Source organism: Cherax quadricarinatus, chromosome 35 (assembly GCF_038502225.1).
Source record: "Cherax quadricarinatus isolate ZL_2023a chromosome 35, ASM3850222v1, whole genome shotgun sequence".
Taxonomy (NCBI): Eukaryota; Metazoa; Arthropoda; class Malacostraca; order Decapoda; family Parastacidae; genus Cherax; species Cherax quadricarinatus.
In genome coordinates, this window is record NC_091326.1 from 810795 (window position 1) to 825518 (window position 14724).

The 14724-nt window shown below is 49.9% G+C and overlaps 1 protein-coding gene across 3 annotated transcripts in view; it reads right to left on the reverse strand.

Annotated features, from left to right (window-relative positions):
* Positions 1-14724, reverse strand: part of LOC128695180 (histamine H1 receptor-like) — a 275419-nt gene that overhangs the window by 75776 nt on the left and 184919 nt on the right. The window lies entirely within an intron of this gene.

Consider the following 14724-nt stretch of genomic DNA (forward strand, 5'->3'; position numbering starts at 1 on the left):
GAGACAACATGAAACTTATGTTGTGTGAGACAACATAAAACTTATGTTGTGTGAGACAACATAAAACTTATGTTGTGTGAGGCAACAAGAAATTGCACTGTATCATACCTTTCTCAGTGTGAATTAACGAGTGATGGGTCACGTGACCAATGTAAGAGTTCGGGTGTCAGAGTTCCGGTGACGGGTGTCAGAGTTCGGGTGACGGGTGTCCGAGTTCCGTTGACGGGTGTCAGAGCTCCGGTGACGGGTGTCAGAGTTCCGGTGACGGGTGTCAGAGTTCGGGTGACGGGTGTCAAGGTGCGGGTGATGGATGTCAGAGTTCGGGTGACGGGTGTCAGAGTTCGGGTGACGGGTGTCAGAGTTCCGGTGACATGTGTCAGAGTTCGGGTGACGGGTGTCAGAGTTCCGGTGACGAGTATCAGAGTGCGGGTGACGGGTGTCAGAGTTCGGGTGACGGGTATCAGAGTGCGGGTGAGGGGTATCAGAGTGCGGGTGAGGGGTATCAGTGCGGGTGACGGGTGTCAGAGAGCGGGTGACGGGTGTCAGAGTGCGGGTGACGGGTGTCAGAGTGCGGGTGACGGGTATCAGAGTGCGGGTGAGGGGTATCAGAGTGCGGGTGAGGGGTATCAGAGTGCGGGTGACGGGTGTCATAGTGCGGGTGACGGGTGTCAGAGTGCGGGTGACGGGTGTCAGAGTTCCGGTGACGGGTGTCAGAGTTCGGGTGACGGGTGTCAGAGTTCCGGTGACATGTGTCAGAGTTCCGGTGACGAGTATCAGAGTGCGGGTGACGGGTGTCAGAGTGCGGGTGACGGGTGTCAGAGTGCGGGTGACGGGTGTCAGAGTGCGGGTGACGGGTGTCAGAGTGCGGGTGACGGGTGTCAGAGTGCGGGTGACGGGTGTCAGAGTGCGGGTGACGGGTGTCAGAGTGCGGGTGACGGGTGTCAGAGTTCCGGTGACGAGTATCAGAGTGCGGGTGACGGGTGTCAGAGTGCGGGTGACGGGTGTCAGAGTGCGGGTGACGGGTGTCAGAGTGCGGGTGACGGGTGTCAGAGTTCCGGTGACGTTTATCAGAGTGCGGGTGAGGGGTATCAGAGTGCGGGTGAGGGGTATCAGAGTGCGGGTGACGGGTGTCAGAGTGCGGGTGACGGGTGTCAGAGTGCGGGTGACGGGTGTCAGAGTGCGGGTGACGGGTGTCAGAGTGCGGGTGACGGGTGTCAGAGTGCGGGTGACGGGTGTCAGAGTGCGGGTGACGGGTGTCAGAGTGCGGGTGACGGGTGTCAGAGTGCGGGTGACGGGTGTCAGAGTTTTGTCAACATAATTTAACAATATTTTCATTAAAATTATAATTTAATGACCTGTAAAATTTAACTACCTGCAAAACTATCCAAGTTAATGAAGCCAAAATATATATATATAAAGTATTGGTATCGGTATCGGTGGGTATTAGGAATTTTTAAAGGTATCGGCACTGAAGTGTATCAAGAGTGACGCCGAGAGCCACTGCAGTGCGGAGGCTCCCGTGTGTGTGTGTGTGTGTGTGTGTGTGTGTGTGTGTGTGTGTGTGTGTGTGTGTGTGTGTGTGTGTGTGTGTGTGTGTGTGTGTGTGTGTGTGTGTGTGTGTGTTGGGAATCGTGCCACTTATAGAGATGGTAAGTGATAAACCAAGTTTCCATAGCTTACAGTCACACGCCGCCTCGTTTGACCCTGTGTCCATAACCAGTGGTGGGCAGCCAGGGAAGATGTGGTGGGCAGCCAGGGTAGGTGTGGTGGGCAGCCAGGGAAGGTGTGGTGGGCAGCCAGGGAAGGTGTGGTGGGCAGCCAGGGAAGATGTGGTGGGCAGCCAGGGTAGGTGTGGTGGGCAGCCAGGGAAGGTGTGGTGGGCAGCCAGGGAAGGTGTGGTGGGCAGCCAGGGAAGGTGTGGTGGGCAGCCAGGGAAGATGTGGTGGGCAGCCAGGGAAGATGTGGTGGGCAGCCAGGGAAGGTGTGGTGGGCAGCCAGGGAAGGTGTGGTGGGCAGCCAGGGAAGGTGTGGTGGGCAGCCAGGGAAGGTGTGGTGGGCAGCCAGGGAAGATGTGGTGGGCAGCCAGGGAAGGTGTGGTGGGCAGCCAGGGAAGGTGTGGTGGGCAGCCAGGGAAGGTGTGGTGGGCAGCCAGGGAAGATGTGGTGAGCAGTCAGGGTAGGTGTGGTGGGCAGCCAGGGAAGGTGTGGTGGGCAGCCAGGGAAGATGTGGTGGGCAGCCAGGGTAGGTGTGGTGGGCAGCCAGGGAAGGTGTGGTGGGCAGCCAGAGAAGGTGTGGTGGGCAGCCAGGAAAGGTGTGGTGGGCAGCCAGGGAAGGTGTGGTGGGCAGCAGGGAAAGTGTGGTGGGCAGCCAGGGAAGGTGTGGTGGGCAGCCAGGGAAGGTGTGGTGGGCAGCCAGGGAAAGTGTGGTGGGCAGCCAGGGAAGGTGTGGTGGGCAGCCAGGGAAGGTGTGGTGGGCAGCCAGGGAAGGTGTGGTGGGCAGCCAGGGTAGGTGTGGTGGGCAGCCAGGGAAGGTGTGGTGGGCAGCCAGGGAAGATGTGGTGGGCAGCCAGGGAAGGTGTGGTGGGCAGCCAGGGTAGGTGTGGTGGGCAGCCAGGGAAGGTGTGGTGGGCAGCCAGGGAAGCTGTGGTGGGCAGCCAGGGTAGGTGTGGTGGGCAGCCAGGGAAGGTGTGGTGGGCAGTCAGGTAAGTTGTGGTGGGCAGCCAGGGAAGGTGTGGTGGGCAGCCAGGGAAGGTGTGGTCGGCAGCCAGGGAAGGTGTGGTGGGCAGCCAGGGAAGGTGTGGTGGGCAGCCAGGGAAGGTGTGGTGGGCAGCCAGGGAAGGTGTGGTGGGCAGCCAGGGAAGGTGTGGTCGGCAGCCAGGGAAGGTGTGGTGGGCAGCCAGGGAAGGTGTGGTGGGCAGCCAGGGAAGGTGTGGTGGGCAGCAAGGGAAGGTGTGGTGGGCAGCCAGGGTAGGTGTGGTGGGCAGCCAGGGAAGATGTGGTGGGCAGCCAGGGTAGGTGTGGTGGGCAGCCAGGGAAGGTGTGGTGGGCAGCCAGGGAAGGTGTGGTGGGCAGCCAGGGAAGGTGTGGTGGGCAGCCAGGGAAGGTGTGGTGGGCAGCCAGGGAAGGTGTGGTGGGCAGCCAGGGAAGGTGTGGTGGGCAGCCAGGGAAGGTGTGGTGGGCAGCCAGGGAAGGTGTGGTGGGCAGCCAGGGAAGGTGTGGTGGGCAGCCAGGGAAGGTGTTGTGGTCAGCCAGGGAAGGTGTGGTGGGCAGCCAGGGAAGGTGTGGTGGGCAGCTAGGGAAGGTGTGGTGGGCAGCAAGGGAAGGTGTGGTGGGCAGCCAGGGAAGATGTGGTGGGCAGCCAGGGAAAGTGTGGTGGGCAGCCAGGGAAGGTGTGGTGGGCAGCCAGGGAAGGTGTGGTGGGCAGCCAGGGAAAGTGTGGTGGGCAGCCAGGGAAGGTGTGGTGGGCAGCCAGGGAAGGTGTGGTGGGCAGCCAGGGAAGGTGTGGTGGGCAGCCAGGGTAGGTGTGGTGGGCAGCCAGGGAAGGTGTGGTGGGCAGCCAGGGGAGATGTGGTGGGCAGCCAGGGAAGGTGTGGTGGGCAGCCAGGGTAGGTGTGGTGGGCAGCCAGGGAAGGTGTGGTGGGCAGCCAGGGAAGATGTGGTGGGCAGCCAGGGTAGGTGTGGTGGGCAGCCAGGGAAGGTGTGGTGGGCAGTCAGGAAAGATGTGGTGGGCAACCAGGGAAGGTGTGGTGGGCAGCCAGGGAAGGTGTGGTCGGCAGCCAGGGAAGGTGTGGTGGGCAGCCAGGGAAGGTGTGGTGGGCAGCCAGGGAAGGTGTGGTGGGACGCCAGGGAAGGTGTGGTGGGCAGCCAGGGAAGGTGTGGTCGGGAGCCAGGGAAGGTGTGGTGGGCAGCCAGGGAAGGTGTGGTGGGCAGCCAGGGAAGGTGTGGTGGGCAGCCAGGGAAGGTGTGGTGGGCAGCCAGGGTAGGTGTGGTGGGCAGCCAGGGAAGGTGTGGTGGGCAGCCAGGGAAGATGTGGTGGGCAGCCAGGGTAGGTGTGGTGGGCAGCCAGGGAAGGTGTGGTGGGCAGCCAGGGAAGATGTGGTGGGCAGCCAGGGAAGGTGTGGTGGGCAGCCAGGGAAGGTGTGGTGGGCAGCCAGGGAAGGTGTGGTGGGCAGCCAGGGAAGGTGTGGTGGGCAGCCAGGGAAGGTGTGGTGGGCAGCCAGGGAAGGTGTGGTGGGCAGCCAGGGAAGGTGTGGTGGGCAGCCAGGGAAGGTGTGGTGGGCAGCCAGGGAAGATGTGATGGGCAGCCAGGGTAGATGTGGTGGGCAGCCAGGGAAGGTGTGGTGGGCAGTCAGGAAAGATGTGGTGGGCAGCCAGGGAAGGTGTGGTGGGCAGCCAGGGAAGGTGTGGTCGGCAGCCAGGGAAGGTGTGGTGGGCAGCCAGGGAAGGTGTGGTGGGCAGCCAGGGAAGGTGTGGTGGGCAGCCAGGGAAGGTGTGGTGGGCAGCCAGGGAAGGTGTGGTCGGCAGCCAGGGAAGGTGTGGTGGGCAGCCAGGGAAGGTGTGGTGGGCAGCCAGGGAAGGTGTGGTGGGCAGCCAGGGAAGGTGTGGTGGGCAGCCAGGGTAGGTGTGGTGGGCAGCCAGGGAAGGTGTGGTGGGCAGCCAGGGAAGATGTGGTGGGCAGCCAGGGTAGGTGTGGTGGGCAGCCAGGGAAGGTGTGGTGGGCAGCCAGGGAAGATGTGGTGGGCAGCCAGGGAAGGTGTGGTGGGCAGCCAGGGAAGGTGTGGTGGGCAGCCAGGGAAGGTGTGGTGGGCAGCCAGGGAAGGTGTGGTGGGCAGCCAAGGAAGGTGTGGTGGGCAGCCAGGGAAGGTGTTGTGGTCAGCCAGGGAAGGTGTGGTGGGCAGCCAGGGAAGGTGTGGTGGGCAGCCAGGGAAGGTGTGGTGGGCAGCCAGGGAAGGTGTGGTGGGCAGCCAGGGAAGGTGTGGTGGGCAGCCAGGGAAGGTGTGGTGGGCAGCCAGGGAAGGTGTGGTGGGCAGCCAGGGAAGGTGTTGTGGTCAGCCAGGGAAGGTGTGGTGGGCAGCCAGGGACGGTGTGGTGGGCAGCCAGGGAAGGTGTGGTGGGCAGCAAGGGAAGGTGTGGTGGGCAGCCAGGGAAGATGTGGTGGGCAGCCAGGGAAGATGTGGTGGGCAGCTAGGGAAGGTTGGTGGGCAGCAAGGGAAGGTGTGGTGGGCAGCAAGGGAAGGTGTGGTGGGCAGCCAGGGAAGGTGTGGTGGGCAGCCAGGGAAGGGGTGGTGGGCAGCCAGGGAAGGTGTGGTGGGCAGCCAGGGAAGGTGTGGTGGGAAGCCAGGATAGGTGTGGTGAACAGCCAGGGAAGGGGTGATGGGCAGCCAGGGAAGGGGTGGTGGGCAGCCAGGGAAGGTGTGGACAGCCAAGGAAACTGTGGACAGCCAGGGAAGGTGTGGTGGGCAGCCAGGGTAGGTGTGGTGGGCAGCCAGGTAAGGGGTGGTGGGCAGCCAGGGTAGGTGTGGTGGGCAGCCAGGGAAGGGGTGGTGGGCAGCCAGGTAAGGGGTGGTGGGCAGCCAGGGAAGGGGTGGTGGGCAGCCAGGGAAGGTGTGGACAGCCAAGGAAACTGTGGACAGCCAAGGAAGGTGTGGTGGTCAGCCAGGGAAGGTGTGGTGGTCAGCCAGGGAAGGTGTGGTGGACAGTCAGGGAAGGTGTGGTGGTCAGCCAGGGAAGGTGTGGTGGACAGTCAGGGAAGGTGAGAGAAGCAGTCTACGGTGTTAATAAGCCACGTTTTACTACCACAGTGTACACTGAGTGTCTACCAGGGTGTAAACCGAGAAAGTGTCTACAAGAGTGTAAACCGAGAAAGCGTCTACCAGGATGTACACTGAGAAAGTGTTTACCAGGGTGTACACTGAGTGTCTACCAGGGTATACACTGAGAAAGTGTCTACCAGGGTGTACACTGAGAAAGTGTTTATCAGTGGGTTCACAGAGAAAGTGTCTACCAGGATGTACACGGAGAAAGTGTCTACCAGGGTGTACACGAAGAAAGTGTCTACAGAGTGTATACCAAGAAAGTGTCTACCAGGGTGTACACCAAGAAAGTTTCTACCAGGGTGTATACCAAGAAAGTGTCTACCAGGGTGTACACCAAGAAAGTGTCTACAGGGTGTATACCAAGAAAGTGTCTACCAGGGTGTACACTAAGAAAGTGCCTACAGGGTGTATACCACGAAAGTGTCTACAGGGTGTATACCAAGAAAGTGTCTACCAGGGTGTACATTAAGAAAGTGCCTACAGGGTGTATACCAAGAAAGTGTCTACAGGGTGTACACCAAGAAACAGTCTACTGAGTGTACACCAAGAAAGTGTCTACTACCAGGTGTACACCAAGAAAGTGTCTACCAGGGTGTATACCAAGAAAGTATCCACCAGGGTGTACACCAAGAAAGTGTCTACCAGGGTGTATACCAAGAAAGTGTCTACAGGGTGTACACCAAGAATGAATCTACAGGGTGTATACCAAGGAAGTGTCTACCAGGGTGTATACCAAGAAAGTGTCTACAGGGTGTACACCAAGAATGAGTCTACAGGGTGTACACTAAGAATGAGTCTACAGGGTGTATACCAAGAATGAGTCTACAGGGTGTACACCAAGAATGAGTCTACAGAGTGTATACCAAGAATGAGTCTACAGGGTGTACACCAAGAATGAGTCTACAGGGTGAATACCAAGAATGAGTCTACAGGGTGTACACCAAGAATGAGTTTACAGGGTGAATACCAAGAATGAGTCTACAGGGTGTACACCAAGAATGAGTCTACAGGGTGTACACCAAGAATGAGTCTACAGGGTGTACACCAAGAATGAGTCTACAGGGTGTATACCAAGAATGAGTCTACAGGGTGTACACCAAGAATGGGTCTACAGGGTGTACACCAAGAATGAGTCTACAGGGTGTACACCAAGAATGAGTCTACAGGGTGTACACCAAGAATGAGTCTACAGGGTGTACACCAAGAAAGTGTCTCACAGCTTCTCGATTCTGTGTACACTAATTCTCTGACTTTATCTTTTAAATATAAAAAAAATACAATTATATTAAATCAGTCTGAATTATTTATTTTGAAATCCAGGCTGAATTTTGATAAGTTAGTTATGTTTCAGAAAGTTAACAATCTTGTCTTTAATTATACTTACCGTTTCTTGTTTCAAACTATCTAGGTAACGAGGTAGTAGTTCAGGGCACAGTAAACTATCTAGGTAACGAAGTAGTAGTTCAGGACACAGTAAACTATCTAGGTAACGAGGTAGTAGTTAAGGGCATAGTAACAAGGTAGTAGTTAAGGGCATAGTAACAAGGTGGTAGTTAAGGGCACAGTAAACTAGCTAAGTAACGAGGCAGGCAGTAGATGAAAGTACAGTAAACTTAGTCATAAATATTGTAATAACATTAGCCAGTTGTTCGTCACTTAACTCTTTGTATTCGTGTGTAAATTAGTTAAATATTAGTGTTGTGGTAGTCACGTCGTCTAGCCAGTAGCCAAGTCTAGGTATTTAACGTGTGTTTGCTGATTATTTTGTTAATATTGAAAGTGGCCGCCTCAATTCCTCTAAAGAAATGTTTTGACTTCGGTATATTAGTGTCGTTGTCCACTTGTGAAGACGTAAACACTTCTTTACTGCTCTTCTTTATTTTACTCTTTAAGTCAATTAAAGGGCAGCCATCAGCAGCTTTGTTTTATACTTATGTTTTGCTGATGGCAAGAAGGTCACCTCATCAGTACTCAGTTATTACTGCACTAACTTACCTGCAACATGGTTATGTTTTGCTGGTGGCAAGAAGGTCACCACATCAGTACTCAGTTATTACTGCACTAACTTACCTGCAACATGGTTATGTTTTGCTGGTGGCAAGAAGGTCACCACATCAGTACTCAGTTATTACTGCACTAACTTACCTGCAACATGGTTATGTTTTGCTGGTGGCAAGAAGGTCACCACATCAGTACTCAGTTATTATTGCACTAACTTACCTGCAACATGGTTATATGCTCTACAGAGCTAATAACACCTTGCTCACACAGACAATACTTCACCCTATATCATATCTGCCCTGTTTGTACCCTGTTGATACTATACTATACACCTTGTACAATACTTATACCGTTTATACTATACTGTACCCTGTTTCTAAAATATCTGTATCCTATTTATATCATACTGTATCCTCTTTGTACCATATTTGTACCGTTTATACTATACTGTACCGTTTGTATTATATATGTACCCTCCTTATACCATACTGCATCGTCTTTACACCATACTTGTACCGTTTATACCACACTATTTGTACCATACTTGTACCTTATATATACCACAGTGTAACTTGTACCATATTTGTATACTGAAAGTTGTGGTTAACTGAATGTTAATGCCTCTCTCTCTCACTCTCTATACCTTATATGCAAGTTAATTAATAGTAAATTGACTGTTGACCTTTTAATTAAGTCCGAAATAAAGCTTTTGCTAAGGCCAAGCTCTGACGGGAGCTGGAACCAAGCTTTGACGGGAACTGGAACCAGCTTTGACGTAAACTGAAACCAAGCTTTGACGGGAGTTGGAACCAAGCTTTGATGCGAGTTGGGGCCAGGTAACAGCTCATAGCTTGTTAAACACTTGTTGCAACACTTATCCTTAATCATGTTGAAGTCTCTGGTTAGAGAGAGAGAGAGAGAGAGAGAGAGAGAGAGAGAGAGAGAGAGAGAGAGAGAGAGAGAGAGAGAGAGAGAGAGAGAGAGAGAATGAGTTTAAGTGTGTGTGATCGTGTGCGTGTTAATGTGTATTTGAGTGTAAGTGTGCGAGTGCGTGAGAGAGTAATAGGTGCGTGTGTGGTACATGCTTGAGTGCATTGTAATGTGAGTGCGTGCGAGTGTGCTTGTGAGAATTCGAGAGAGTGCAAGTATTATAGTAACAGAGATGAAGACAACAGTCATAACACTGGCTTCCACAACAACCTCTTCTCCAGTTACATCGTGTCTTTGAAGTGTAGCTTTAACATTCCTGTCTAACCTAACATGCCTGTCTAACCTAACATTCTTGTCTAACCTAACATGCCTGTCTAACCTAACATTCTTGTCTAACCTAACATTCCTGCCTGACCTAACATTCTTGTCTAACCTAACATTCCTACCTGACCTAACATTCCTCTCTGACCTAACATTCCTGCCTGACCTAACATTCCTGCCTGACCTAACATTTCTACATGACCTAACATTCCTGTCTAACCTAACATGCCTGTCTAACCTAGCATTCCTACCTGACCTAACATTCCTGTCTAACCTAACATACTTGTCTAACCTAACATTCCTGCCTGACCTAACATTCCTCTCTGACCTAACATTCCTGCCTGACCTAACATTCCTGCCTGACCTAACATTTCTACCTGACCTAACATTCCTGTCTAACCTAACATGCCTGTCTAACCTAACATTCCTACCTGACCTAACATTCCTGTCTAACCTAACATTCCTGCCTGACCTAACATTCCTACCTGACCTAACATTCCTGTCTGACCTAACATTCCTGTCTAACCTAACATGCGTGTCTAACCTAACATTTCTGCCTGACCTAACATTCCTGCCTGACCTAACATTCCTACCTGACCTAACATTCCTGTCTGACCTAGCATTCCTGTCTAACCTAACATGCCTGTCTAACCTAACATTTCTGCCTGACCTAACATTCCTGCCTGACCTAACATTCCTACCTGACCTAACATTCCTGTCTGACCTAACATTCCTGTTTAACCTAACATGCCTGTCTAACCTAACATTTCTGCCTGACCTAACATTCCTGCCTGACCTAACATTCCTACCTGACCTAACATTCCTGTCTGACCTAGCATTCCTGTCTAACCTAACATGCCTGTCTAACCTAACATTTCTGCCTAACCTAACATTCCTGTCTAACCTAACATTCCTGTCTGACCTAACATTCCTACATGACCTAACATTCCTGTCTAACCTAACATTCCTGTCTGACCTAACATTCCTGTCTAACCTAACATGCTTGTCTAACCTAACATTTCTGCCTGACTTAACATTCCCGTCTAACCTAACATTCCTACATGACCTAACATTCCTGTCTAACCTAACATTCCCGTCTAACCTAACATTCCTGTCTAACCTAACATTCCCGTCTAACCTAACATTCCCGTCTAACCTAACATTCCCGTCTAACCTAACATTCCCGTCTAACCTAACATTCCCGTCTAACCTAACATTCCCGTCTAACCTAACATTCCCGTCTAACCTAACATTCCTGCCTGACTTAGCATTACACCCAAATATTTCTTATTTCACCTGTTTAATCAGATTAGCAGATTAGGTTGGAGTAACGGATATTAATCTATTTTTTCAAATAATCAAGACAGTAACGAAAAAAAAGAATGATACCTAAATCTGCTAATGCGTTAAAATCTTCATTTTCTCAAAATTTCGAGTGATAAATGTAGCGGGAGTGTCACATGGACGCGTCACACAGTACCCAGTGTGACGCGTCACACAGTGTACAGGAAACAGGTAGCAGCTGCTCATCTTGTTGTTAGGCAGAGTTCCAGTATCCTCAGAACTGAGGCTAGACACTTTCAACAATACATGTATTACTGAAGATGGGACGAAAAATATGAGCGAGTAGCCGAGTCTTCAAACCTTCAATTTTTCACTAGGGATTCCTTGTAAACATTAGTCCTTGAACAAAGGTAATATATACTGAGATGAGTGTATTCCTCACTGCATATACATTGATATGAGTGTATTCCTCATTGCATATACATTGATATGAGTGTATTCCTCACTGCATATACATTGATATAAGTGTATTCCTCACTGCATATACACTGATATGAGTGTATTCCTCACTGCATATACACTGATATGAGTGTATTCCTCACTGCATATACACTGAGATGAGTGTATTCCTCATTGCATATACATTGATATAAGTGTATTCCTCACTGCATATACATTGATATGAGTGTATTCCTCACTGCATATACACTGAGATGAGTGTATTCCTCATTGCATATACATTGATATAAGTGTATTCCTCACTGCATATACACTGAGATGAGTGTATTCCTCACTGCATATACATTGATATGAGTGTATTCCTCACTGCATATACACTGAGATGAGTGTATTCCTCATTGCATATACATTGATATAAGTGTATTCCTCACTGCATATACACTGAGATGAGTGTATTCCTCATTGCATATACATTGATATGAGTGTATTCCTCACTGCATATACACTGAGATGAGTGTATTCCTCATTGCATATACATTGATATAAGTGTATTCCTCACTGCATATACACTGATATGAGTGTAATTCTCACAGTATATAAATACTGAGAGTTTAATTTAATTAGCATTTTAGAGTGTTCTTAGCGTTTTTGTGTGGCCGAATTTTAGACTGCAAACCTAATAACATATGTACTCTATGATCGTGGTCAAATATGTACTCTATGATCGTGGTCAAATATGTACTCCATGATCGTGGTCAAATATGTACTCCATGATCGTGGTCAAATATGTACTCCATGATCGTGGTCAAATATGTACTCCATGATCGTGGTCAAATATGTACTCCATGATCGTGGTCAAATATGTACTCCATGATCGTGGTCAAATTATATGATCGTAGTCCAAATATGTATCATGATCGTGGTCAAATATATACTTCCATGATCGTGGTCAAATATGTACTCCATGATCGTGGTCAAATATGTACTCCATGATCGGTCAAATATACTGATCGTGTCAAATATGTACTCCATGATCGTGGTCAAATATGTACTCCATGATCGTGGTCAAATATGTACTCCATGATCGTGGTCAAATATGTACTCCATGATCGTGGTCAAATATGTACTCCATGATCGTGGTCAAATATGTACTCCATGATCGTGGTCAAATAAAATAATTATATTTGAGAATAAATGTATTTTATTATTGAGTATTATCAGGAATATCAATTATTGTGATACGAATTATATTCTATGGGTTATTGATGCTGATATTAATATAAATATGATATAAATTTTGGTTACATGAATTATATTATTGTTTAAACATGGTAAATAATATATTACTAATTTATGAGTGCTGGATACATTATCGTGGAGACATCAAAATATTATGATTGCTACACTAGTTGAGAGATCACCAGTGATATGAATAATTCACGAGGGGTGAGTGATCTTTCATCAATAAATTACTATCGTATATTCCTCACATTTTATTTCTCTATCTTTAACTGCCAATTAAAATTCACATTAATCACAGAGTTGAGACGCTGGAGGTTATTAGTATTGCTGTTGCATGTTGATATATGATGTGTGTTCCTCTGTTGGTATATTGCGATATACTGTCATAACTGACAATCAGTGGGTTGAACTACTAAGTCTTAAAGACACGGTCTTCAACACTAAGTTCCCAGATTACCTCCCTGGGAACACCAGTCAGCGGGCAGCTGCCTTAAAGAAGCAGTATTTGTGGGCCAGCCAAAGCAAAGTCTGCGTAGAAATCAAGTGTATGTTTTGACCAGTGTTGCTGTAGCAGGTCCACTGTCAAAACATTAACACTAGCAAAGTTAAGCAGACTTTGCTTGCAACTGTCTTGGTGTCAAATAATAAGCGAGATCAGCAGCCGTGGGCTAGTTATGGGATTGAGGGCTAGGCGTGTGTGTGTGATATTTTCAACATTCGCCTAGTAAATTTAGCAAGGATCTACTCATTAGTATGGAATATCTATGATGGTTTGTTTAAATTATCAAGGTCAGGACTGAGCTCATCTGCATTGCTAATTTCACCATATTTTCTTAACAAAAACTCGTTAAGACGTTTACAGTCCTGAAACAGTAAACCATGGAGATGGTGGCGCCATAACCACCACAAATACCAATAAAATCACCACTATCACTATTAACACCATCCCTACCACCACCATTAAAATCACCACTAGCACCATCCCCTCACCACCATCCCCTCAACCACCATCACCACCAACAACACCATCCCCCACCCCCACTATTCCTCCACCACCACCACCACCACCAGAATCATCAATACACGAAGAAATGCAGCCGACTCACTCTCCTATGTTGTGTGGTTGGTGGGGTGCCAACAGTGTCTCCCCGAGAGAAGGGATGTGGCTGGTGGAGGGAGAGAGGAAGAGAGGGAAGGAGGGAGGTAGTGTTGGAGGGAACCGCCTGCCAGAGGTATACCAAGTGTTTGGGATCCAAGATAAGTAGGAAGACAACGAGTATCGGAGCGACTACACCAACATTGTGGTGACCAAGGAGGCAAGTGCACTCTTCAGTGTCCACTACGTCATCATCTGAGGGATAGATGCCGATAGAAGACGGAGGCTGTACTGTGGCTATGCAGTTCATGTATTTAAAAAGATGGTTTAAATCAGATTATGAAGCTTGTTCTTCATTGGCTGTGTGTTCGACAGACTTCTGTGTGCCAAGACCTTCTGCCCTTTCCCTTCCCGAATCAGTGCCTCTGAGATCTGTGTCGGATGGTTAGGAATGTTTACTAGTAAACGCTTGGACTCGGTTTTGTCCATCGTGCATTTACGCACGCATGATCGTCTTCACAATGGTCTTAACTGAGTCTGTCAAGTCAGAGCAACTTCGGTGAAGGTCGTGACTGTTGACATCCCTTGGGGGCTGAGGTGTAATAAGGAGTGATTGGCGATGCTCTGTTCAGCAAGGGTACTCTCCTCTGGTGGCTGTTGTGGTGATGGGGTAGATGTGTTGGCGGTAGCTTATTCCTGCAACACAGAGCCTGGTGGCTGCTGTTGTCGCGTGGAGTTTAAGCAGCAATGCCAGGAGACGGTTAAGCAAGGGTGTGGCAATGTCTTCTGCTTCCTCCTTTGCTCAGGCAAGGAGGGTAGGTCTGGGTTCTGTGATGCTGGAGCTTCCGCTGGGAGAGGTGATTTCTTTGCCCACAGGTGGAGACTGGACACCCAGATGTTTTCCATGGAGAGTTCTAGGCATGGAGCCTCTCACCACAGGTCGGATACAGAGGTTCCGTGGCCTATGACGACTTGAGTTTGTCCAAGCATTCCATTATCGGGTGAGAACCACTGCAAATGGAACACTTTTCCTGGAACTTACATCTGGCACCTGAGGCATCCAGTGCCGGATTTAGATGAAGAGAGGTCTGAGGCTATTCCGCTTAAGAGGCCCCTCCCCATCCCCCACCCTCACCACTGAGGAAGGTGGAAGAATGTGTTAAAGAAAATTCCCTGATAATTTTCCCAGGAGCCGCGATCTAGTTGAGCTGAGAAAAGATGTGCTGGATCAGGACTGGTCTGCCTCACTAGTATGTTGACGTCTTTCTCGATCCGGAGCCGCTGCCCTGTCATGATGTTTTTTGGTTGTTATAGACTCCATCTAACGGGTAACGAATCAGTACGCCTTTTATCACCCCGACGAGGAAATTCAGCTCCGTGAAAACATCTGGTAATTCCAGTGCTACGAAGTACTCCATGTTCCAGGGAGTGAGGATGAACTTCCCTTTCAGTTTTGTGGAGTCTAAGATCAAAACGCCTTGTATCTTTTCAAGGTGAATTATGACAGCACAAGGAAAGTGTCGTGGTTCCCATTGTTGGTCAACAGGAACGTGTTGGTAGGGAATGGTTTAGTCTG